Genomic DNA, 10,306 nt, shown 5'->3' with positions numbered 1-10,306 from the left:
TCAGTGCAGAGAAGATTATGGACGAAAAAGGGAGCACAGTTCAAACTAATGTAAACATTGTAAATTCCCCATTAAAGGGGAGATGTTTAAGCATAGATTGTTGAAATCAATGGGACATGAATGTGCTTAACTTTGTAGATTATGCCTAAAGGTGGCAAGATGTTCTTCCACTTGCAGAAAGTCTGTCATTATATGGCAGAGGTAGGCAACATAGTGCCCGTGGGCACCAGTTTGCCCCAGACACCTTTCGTGGTGCCCACCAAGTTGCCCTTCCCCTCCCACTTTGCCTTATGTGTGGGGTGGGGGAGGGAAAGTGTGTGTGTGTGTGTGTGTGTGTGTGTGTCTTTATGTTTAAGTTAGTCTAGATGGTGCCCCCTTTGTATCCATAGTTCTCTCTGCACCAAGGGACTAGTTTAGTGTGTTGGGGCTCAGACTCTGTTTTGCTCAAAAGACCGTACTCAGTCTTTTGGGGCAGGTTACTTGTCCTTTGTGACTAGCCACGCCTCCCATGGCAGCCATGTTGTGGTGGTGCCCAGAACCGTTTCTTAACAAATTGCGAAATGTACCCACAGGCCCCAAAAGGTTGCCTACCCCTACTATAGGGGAGATACTGAACACTGAATGGGAGGGACTGAATCTTAATACTTTCCTCCTCCCAGTCTTGGAAATGTAATGCTTGCTAACCTGGAGCTCATCAAATGAAGAAGCTACAGGGCACACTTCAGCCAAAGTTATGTCAATGGAAAAAGCCAGACCTGGGGTGGGGAACACGCATCCTGTGGGCTGTATGCGGTCCTCCATGACCATTTGTGCACCCCCCCACATACTCCCCCCCGCTAACACCCTACCCCAGCAATTCACAATAAGATTTGGGGGAAGTGTATGCATGTGCAGTTCTATGGCCCCTGGCCATCCATGCTATGTGGCCCTCAGCCCTCCTCTGACTTTGGCTTGAATGTGCCCTGTAACTTTAGGGCAGGGCTGTAGCACAGTGGTAGAGCACCTGCTTTGCAGGCAGAAGGTCCCAGGTTCAATCCCCAGCATCTCCAGGTAGGGCAAAGAAAGAATCCTGCCTGAAACCCTGGAGAGCCACTGCCAGTCAGTGTTGACAACACTGGGCTAGATGAATCCAGGCTCTGACTCAGTATAAGGCAGCTTCCTATGTTCTTCATTGAATGAGCTCCTGGTTAGACAGCATTGCTTTGTCAAAGACTTGCTTCTTGAAAGATCCATTTGTTCCGCTGAACTGTGACTTGCTTGCGGTTACACCGGGTCTCCTACTGCTGGGAGCACACAGAAGAACTATTGTAGGCTGTTGTGACTCTCCTGCACAGGCTGACGTACAAATTGCCTTAAAGAGACAGGCCCGCTATTTCACAACAACATACAATCCAGATTCTTTTCAGCTATTCTGGCAGTACAATATTCACACTGGAAAACATTTCCTCAGCTCCATTGTCATGTCATTGCAATGGTGCCCTTCTCAATATCCTGGGGTGTCTTCAAAGCCTTTTCTGTCTCTAGAGTAGGGATAGACAATCAATGGCTGCCAGGCAGATTTGCCCCCCCCCCTCCAGCAATTTTTGGTGGCTCCTGGTGACTTTATTAGATTGTAGCTGACACATAATAAAATGTTGAGCCACACTCTCAAAGGGAAACATGCTTTCAGGCTGTACAAAGTAGAAAAGCTCCACACTTGGATACATCTAGATTTTGTATTTAGTATGCATGTCACGTGTCAATGCACCGACATTTGTATGGGCTGCTGTTTGGAGAACAGAATGACCCCCATGGTTACAGAAGCATCCTTCCCCAACTGGGTGTCTTCTGAATGTTTTGCACTACCATGTCCATCAGCAATGGCCAGGGATGATGGAAGTTGTAGTGCAAAACATCTGGAGGGCAGCTGGTTGCGGAAGGCTGCTCTCTAGTACTCTCTCCAGTACACAGACATCAGATTGCAGGCTGCAGTTCTCCTTTTTCAGTTTGACACTGACAACTGCTTCTGCTCCAGCTTTCGCTTAAATTTCATAAAGCAAATATCACAATAATCCCAGCATTTCCCGTTCTGCTTTGCATCTCCTTTATTTCAACGAACCCATTCATATTCCTTTGTGCAACTGAGCAATTCCATAGAGCCAACAGATTCTCCACGTCTACAGCCTACAGAGACATGAGCGATCGCTGAGAAAGGTGCATTCCCCCTCCTCCCTTAGCTCATACCTCTGACTATGTCTCAGTTGGTCCATTAGACAGGATATAAGGCTGCCTTGATCTATCCAGCCAGTACAATATACTTCTCAGGCAGCAGGCAGCCTTCCTCAGATCTAGACTCTGAAAACATGTTTCTTTGTCCCAGGGTCCCCAAGGCAAGTGTGTAGATCTGGAACTAGGAGTTGAAGCCTCAAGTTCAGGAGGTCCTGCTCTGCTGACCACACAAAGGCAGGAGGCCAGACTCCTCTGGGAAACTATCCCTGGAGTCCTTTCCATTCAGCCCATGGACAAAGAGAATGGTCAGGATGGTCCCTGGCTGTTTCTTTAGGATTATGCCTTATGGCAGGAACGGGGAACCTCTGGCCCATAGGACAGATGGCTCACAGAGGGTCCCTATGAGGCCCATAGCTTCTCCCCAAGGCCCCGCCTCTTTGCCTTGGGCCTCTGCTTATTCCTGCACAGTCAAGCCTTTGCTGAAAGAGGAAGCTAAGAATTAAGAGTTTACAGGATTAACTGAGGAACATGTTAATCTCACATGCCCCAGAAAAAAACTGAAAATTGGGAAGGGAAGCAGCGGATCCTGGAAGTGGCATACTCTTAGCTCCTGAGGATCCTTAGGTGTGCCCCCTGGATAAGCAGAAAAGGTTTCACTCTGGCAGGCTGCACTGGGGAGGAAGCTCTGGAGATGGTGACATGCATCAGGAGGCAACAGTAGGTCAGTGTCAGCCTCCTGACCCACTCTGCCCTTCACAGCCTCCAGTCCCCCCAAGGGGATCAGTAAGGATCCAAAGATGTGTCCCAGCACCCACCCCTCCCCACCATCTCTTGAGCCACCCAGTGCCATAGGGTTGGGGGGTTTTGCTCAGTTGCACAATGGCCACCTGGAGGTAGGGTGGCCACTTATGAATCATCAAAATAGAGGAAATGCATCAGCCAAAAAGAGGACAAAAGAAGATGCTGATTTGCATAGAATTTACATATGCTAATTTATACTATAGATGCAAATTTAGAAATAATTATTATAGGTGAAACAGACATACATTACATCTCCCCATAGCCAGGAAGACTGACCCGGTGACCTGTGTGCCTCCCTGCTCAGTCTGCTGTCCAGGAGCTAACAGTTGATGGGCAACTTCAAGGCCCTGTTCTGTCTTCTGATGGTTCTTTATCTTTAAAACAGTCTTGGACTAGACAGCCCTTCAGAAGACACCTTCAAAATAGAGGACAGTCCTCTTGGCAGCCCTTCAAATAGAGGACTGTCCTCTGTAAAAGAAGACACAGGGCAGGGTGTGGCAAGGCCACTGGCAACATTCCTGGATTTCTGCAGGAACTGGGGGTCAGTTGGGCAGATTTAGCACCCCCTCCCCATTAGTTCAGCCCAGTTATACCAGTATTTAAACCAGACCTGGCCAATCCAAAGGCTTCATGCTACACCATGTATGGGGGATTACGTTTGTTTGTTTATTTAAAACATTTGTATCCTGCCCTATATCATTAAAATTGCAGGGCAGTGTACAGATAAAATCAAATTAAACAGTATAAAACAATAGTTTAAACACCCAAAAAAAGCTTTAAACCATTAAACAAGCTAGTACCAATTTAAAATCTAAAACAATAAAACCGTTAAAAGGGTGTGCTACTTTAGAGAATGCATTTAGCCCTCAAAGGCTTTGGTAAAATGCCATGTTTTTACTTGGTGCCGAAATGAAACCAATGTCTGCACCAGTTGGGCCTCTAAGGGGAGGGCATTCCACAACTGGGTTCCAGAGCAGAGAAGGCCTTCTCCCACGTCCCACCATAGTGTATGTCTCACACTGGTGGGACACAGAGGAGGGCCTCTCCAACAGATCTCAGTTCTTGGGCAGGCTGGCATACATAGGGAGAGGCACTCCCTCATATGGAGGAAAATTCTGAGAGTGCCTTGGACAGCAAGAAGATCAAACCAGTCCATACTCCAGGAAATAAAGCCAGACTGCTCACTTGAGGGAATGATATTAAAGGCAAAACTGAAGTACTTTGGCCACATAATGAGAAGACAGGATACCCTGGAGAAGATGCTGTGCTGATTCTAGGGAAAGTGGAAGGCCAAAGGAAGAGAGGCCGACCAAGGGCAAGATGGATGGATGATATTCTGGAGGTGACGGACTCGACCTTGGGGGAGCTGGGGGTGGCGACGGCTGACAGGAAGCTCTGGTGTGGGCTGGTCCATGAAGTCACGAAGAGTCGGAAGCAACTGAATGAATAAACAACAAAACACTCCCTAATATATCGAGGTCGTGCATGCACCATGCCCTTCTGTGGCCAGAGAGGGTTCCAAAGCCTGTGCACATGCTGTCCCAGGTGCCAGCTTCAGGCCAAGAAGTCTTATGTAGATGGACCAAGGCTGGAAGCAACCTGAATGCTTTTTTGCATTCTTCCCAGGAGTTCTACTTTGGGGAGCCTTTAAGACGAGGGGTGGGCAACATGCAGCCCTTCCAATGCTGTCAGGCTGCAACTCCCAACAGCCCTAGCCAGCATGGTCAGTGCTGAGGAATGATGGGAACTGAAGTCCAACAACATCCGGAGGGCCACAAGCTGCACGCCCCTGCTTGAAAAGCATCCAAGGGCCCATGCAAACAGGCTGCCTTCCCTGTCGAACCATCAACCTAGCCCTAGTCTCAGGATAAGAGTGATCTCTCACTGTTAAACATTACCTTTGCTTACTCTCCAGCAGGATTACAAAATATAAAAATAAAGATGAGCGGTTTTTTTGAGGGATCTATGGGGCCTGGACTGAAACAGATCCCTGATGTTGTCATTGCTCTGTGTGGCCCACTGGGACTAGTTCATGGACAGACATTAAAGGGGGGGAAACCACCCCCAAATCTCTGCTCTAATGCTCCAATACCTTACTGACAACAGTTTGTCAGTCGTGGCCCATTAAGTTAACCACACACGTTGCTATTTGGAGCAATTTCCTATTAAGTGCCTTCAAGCTTCAGATGGAATTTGGATGTTTGCCGGATCATGATGCTGGAATTGCTTCTAATTTCTTGCAGTGAAGCGGCCCCATTTTCCTCTCTTTGAGGTCAAACCGAGCGAGTGTACACGCTTCTCCCGCCACCACTGATATCTGGCAGTTGGGAAACACTGGTACGCATCCCTGGCTGATTTGAGCACCTTCACTGTAAAAAATCATTTGATCAGCCATCGTTCTCATGGTTTAGTAGGTTCTGGCATTCAAAAGATCCCAGTGTGCAAATTCCAATCACAGGAAGCATTTCTAAAATGTAGATTTCACATCTGGAGATGTAGGGCGAGAGCCAGGTAACACAGTGATGAGTGGTGATGGAATCCCCATGTCATCTCCAAACCATCAGTGGGACCTACACAGGGACCGACAAAGGTTATCTGCCTACATAGATTGAAAGGGACTGACAAAGCATCAGCTTTCATTATGCAATGGTCCTATCATGCCGACGTTAAGCATTTTGCACATCTTCAAACCAAACTCATTCAAAAGTCACAGCAACAATCAATTTGGTTAGTTCAGTTCCTCTCTAGTCCTCTTCCAAAGGCTCAGGAGTAGATTAAGCACAGTTTTAAAAAACAGACCGATAGATAATTTTTATACACACACACACTGAATTTAATTAATGTTCCATACTTGCATAATCCTACCTTTGAATGCCAGCTCAAAAGGGAACAATTTTACAGTTCTTTCAGAAAGCGTACAGGCTCAGGGTCAACCTAGAAAATTTTGCAGGGTGAAGAGCAGTATGGAAGGTGCCCAGACTGCAGCTTCCTGCAGCAGTTTTGGATTCCCCCCCTCCACAAAAACAAAAACCCTCCTGGGGCCTGTCTTCACAGGTGATTTGCTGTGGATTGGGACTGTTTGAAGGTCCTTTGCGGCATATGACAACTTGGCCAGTCTGCAGCCACCCCAGAGTTTACTTGTGGGCAAGCTGCATTTTTGCACTTTTACTCTGTTTTCCTTTAATTGGGCTCCCCTGTGGTTCAGCTGCTGTGTGCCCATCCCTCCACTTTAAATCCTGTATGGTCGGGTGCTCCTAGAGGTGTGTCTTTCATCTGGCTGTGACCTTGGTAACCTAGGTAACTAGAGTAACCAGCCTGCCTTTCCAACTCATCAAAGTGTTAGAGCACTCTTCCATGCCTTCAGAATCACTCTGTACTTCCTTTTCACCAGTGGGAGTAACTAGCCTGTTTCCCAGCCCGTCCCCCTTGAAAGTCTTCTCTGATGCTTGTGTAACTTTGCTTCTCTGATGCTTGGGTTACTTCACTGCTTCTCTGCATGGAGGGAAAGAGCTGGCTGGAGTTGCCTCCCTCTGTTAGTGCTGCTGCTGCTGCTGTGTCTGCTGGCTGCCTCCTCTCCTCTCTCTCCTGCATTCTTTAGTTTTCACTGTATCACCCTATTGATACAGCAAAATAGCAGGGCTGCAGGCTCCCACTCCTGGCCACCTCCTCTCGCTAGATAGCTAGTACCTGAAACAGTGTGGCTCTGATTTTCTCAGTAGGAAAAAGATGCTACAGATTCTCAATGGGGGGAACACAGGCTGAAGACTGAGAACGGGTAAAGCAGCTAGATCACTGTATTTACTCCCTGGAAGTGCGCAACTGGGGTTTTATGACTGGGCAACACAGGCTGCAGACTGTCAATGGGTGAACCAGCTATATCCCTGTATTTACTCCCCGGAAAAGGAGAAAGCGGGTTGAAGCTTGAACTCCCTGACTGTTGGCTGGAATGGGGTGAAATTGTGCTGGTGGGGTGCTCTCATGGGGAGCCTTCAGATGTCAGGGATAATAACATAGTAGCCAGAGTAAGCCTGGACAGGGGTGGGAAACAAGCCTCTGGCATTGGTTGAGCAGCCCCTGCCAGGTTGATGTCATTCATTTTGACTCTCCCCCCCCCCGTCCCAACCCTGAAGTATGTTGCTTTCAAGCGCTGTGTGACCCATGAAAAGTGGATTTTAAAAGTACGGTATACTTGGCTTTTCTTGCTTCATGTGTCCCTGATGGACCAAAGCCGATTCCATGACAGTTCGGATAATACTCCAATGTGCTTCTCATTCCATTGTCATGAAGATCCCCCACTGGAAAACATTTGCATGACTGCACATCATGTGTAGTTTGATCCTCTGAGTCTGATGGGCTTCTAGGGCAGGACTGAGCAGGTTGATAGACTGGGATCTACCAGCAGAGGGGGTGGGGTGATTTGCAATAGATGGGGAAGAGTTTCTGACTCCCAAGAGTTTACCAAAGAAACAAACAACAAAAAGGCTCCCAACCCCACCCCAAATTAGGTTGCTGAAATGACAGCTTGGGGGTTAACCGGGACTTACTTTGTGTGTGAAAGAGCTTTGAGGTCTGTTTTGGCCCTGAAAACAAATTCTTGGGTTGAGCTTTGCCCTTAATTTTAAGTAGTCTGAAGCCCCCTTGTGTCACCATTTTTCGTCTGGCTCTGGTGGGTGCATGTCAATGTTCTGGTAAAAAAAACAAGTAGCTCAAGCCTGACATCTACTCATTCTTGCGCTAGGGGGAAAGAGTTCCACAGCTGTGGGGCAGCCACCAAGAATGCTTCTCCTTACGCTCTTGTGATGCATGGATGATGCTATAAAGAAAGTGCTCTTTGTTGATCTTAACTCTGAATTATTATTATTATTATTATTCCCCAAAGAAAAGCAAATAGTATTGATTCTTTTTTTCTTTTCTTTTTTGTAAACCAGAAACTCACAAAATATCCCTGTTCTGTGTCCCAGCCTTCTTGCTTGTCTATGTTTCTTGCTTGTCAATCAGTTCCCATCAGCAAAAATCTCCCAGCTTAGGGGACATAAGAGGAATGAAAAATAACTCTGCACTAGTAAAATGTGCCATCAGCCCCAAGTGGTGACGATTAACAGCTTTTGCAATCACTCACAGTAGACCAAGTATTCTTTCATCCGCTCATGTTAATGAGTTTTCATTACATATTAAATGGATTATAAATGCTAATATTACTGGGCAGATCTATTCTACACATTAATTCTGAGCAAAAAGAAAAAAGGACGGAACCATGTTTGACAACCATAATGAAAGGAAGTCAATATTCCTCCAAATGTCTATGTCCTACACCCCTTGAAAAAAGTCATTTTTGTTTTCTGTGCTCTCAGTGTTTCTGACAAGGTTTGATCTCTAATCAGGCTGAATTCTTTTAGTTGATTCCAGAAAGTATATTGCAACCAAGTACTGCACAGCAAGGAGCATATAAAAGAAATGCCTCTCGGAAACATTGTTGCTGGAGCAAATATTCATTGTTGTTTATTCGTTCTGTCACTTCCGACTCTTCGTGACTTCATGGACCAGCCCACGCCAGAGCTTCCTGTCGGCCGTCGCCACCCTCAGCTCCCCCAAGGTCAAGTCTGTCACCTCCAGCAAATATTCATAACTATTGGAAATTTGTCAAAATGCCACCATGTTATCCAAAATATAACTGTGAAATTTTGAATGTTTATGAATTTCAGGAATTTTACCAAAATTATAAATTAGAGTACTAATTTAGCCTTGTGGGCATCTTCTGATTGCTTTGCCTTGGGCAGGTATCAAACATGAAATCTCATAAGCTGTCAACTGTCAAAAACTAAATACCATTGCATGTCAACTATCAAAGATTGCCAAATATCAGCAATCAAATATCAAATATGATCAGCTGCATATGTGTGTGTTTGTATATATATATATCAATCAAAGTTCAACCATACCATTACATGCCAATGACCATATCTTGTCAATGATCAAATACTGTCAAATACCAAACTTCATCATCCATAAAATAGAGATAACCAAATTATCCATGAAGAATATCCATCCAATATTTGAATATTCAGAAAACATCAGGTGACTATTAGATGTCATCTTTAGCAGAGAAGAATTTGGGGGGAGCAAATGCATTCCAACTCTACTTACAACACTCCCTTCTTCATTTTCATTACTATTCTAACAGACTTTCTTATTTTCTGCTGCAAAGGGGGTTACACAATAGACAGAAAAACTCTACTTACTTGACACTTCAAAAGCAATGACTTATTTTTACCAAAATGTATATTGAATGTAATTGCCAGTTACTGTCTCCCCTGCCAGAAAAAGCATGCCTTCTGACTCTGTGAAATTCATCCTTAGACATAAAATCTTACTGAAATATAATCACAGTGCCAGACAAACTTTATAGAATTAGGAACAGAAAAAATATGGGTATCATTTGTATTCTCGACGTCCACACTGAAGTGTGTAACCTCACAATGCCACACAGCCCCGCAATAATATGGTGCGGGTCACAAATTGTATAAATAAGGAAAGGCAGAAGGTATTTTGTTGACCACTTAAAACTGATATATATAATATTGGGCAATGAATACTATTCTTCCAATGTGTTCGTTGTGTACTTGGTAATCTCTGTTCATAGGACAAGGAAGCATGGGGTTTATAAAATGCCAACTGTTGGTCTCTTTTCAATGTATGGGATTTTTGTTCATTGGAGTCATAGCTCTCTAATGAGAATGCTCTGACATGCAACACAGAAACCTTCTTTGGTTATGAATGCTGGAATCGTTAAACATCAAGAATCCCTGGCAGATATAATGCACAGGCTATCTACTGAACCCAAACTCTATAAAAGCCATGTATAAACACATGGTATTGATTTATATTCAGGCATTTGGATACACAAACCCTTCAAAAGAAAGTACTAAGAAAGTACTATATCTGTTTATTTATGCAGTTATGGTATTTTTAATCCACTCAATAACAAACGTTCTCTGGGAGGATTACAAAAACAGCCAGGGTTAGCAAGTCCCCAGTTCAAATTTTGCCTCATCCATGAACTCACTGAGGGGTCATAAGCAAGCAGCCAGTAACTTGAGCCTTGGCCCCAAATCTGCTATATGGGGATAATAATACTGGGCTATTTATAAATAAGGCTGACAGAGCCATCCCAAAGGCAAAGTGCCCTATCAATGGAATGTTCCAATCTTGGAGGCTCTGTCCTGTCCTAAGCCTTGCTGGGCTTCTGCCAGCAGGGTGGGAGGAAAGGCAGAGGCATTCTTTTGTGTCTTCATCCCCC

This window comes from Heloderma suspectum, chromosome 3, assembly GCF_057233095.1.
Source record: "Heloderma suspectum isolate Gila_16-S chromosome 3, 16-S_ref, whole genome shotgun sequence".
Lineage (NCBI taxonomy): Eukaryota > Metazoa > Chordata > Lepidosauria > Squamata > Helodermatidae > Heloderma > Heloderma suspectum.
Note: the sequence above shows the minus strand (reverse complement) of the source record.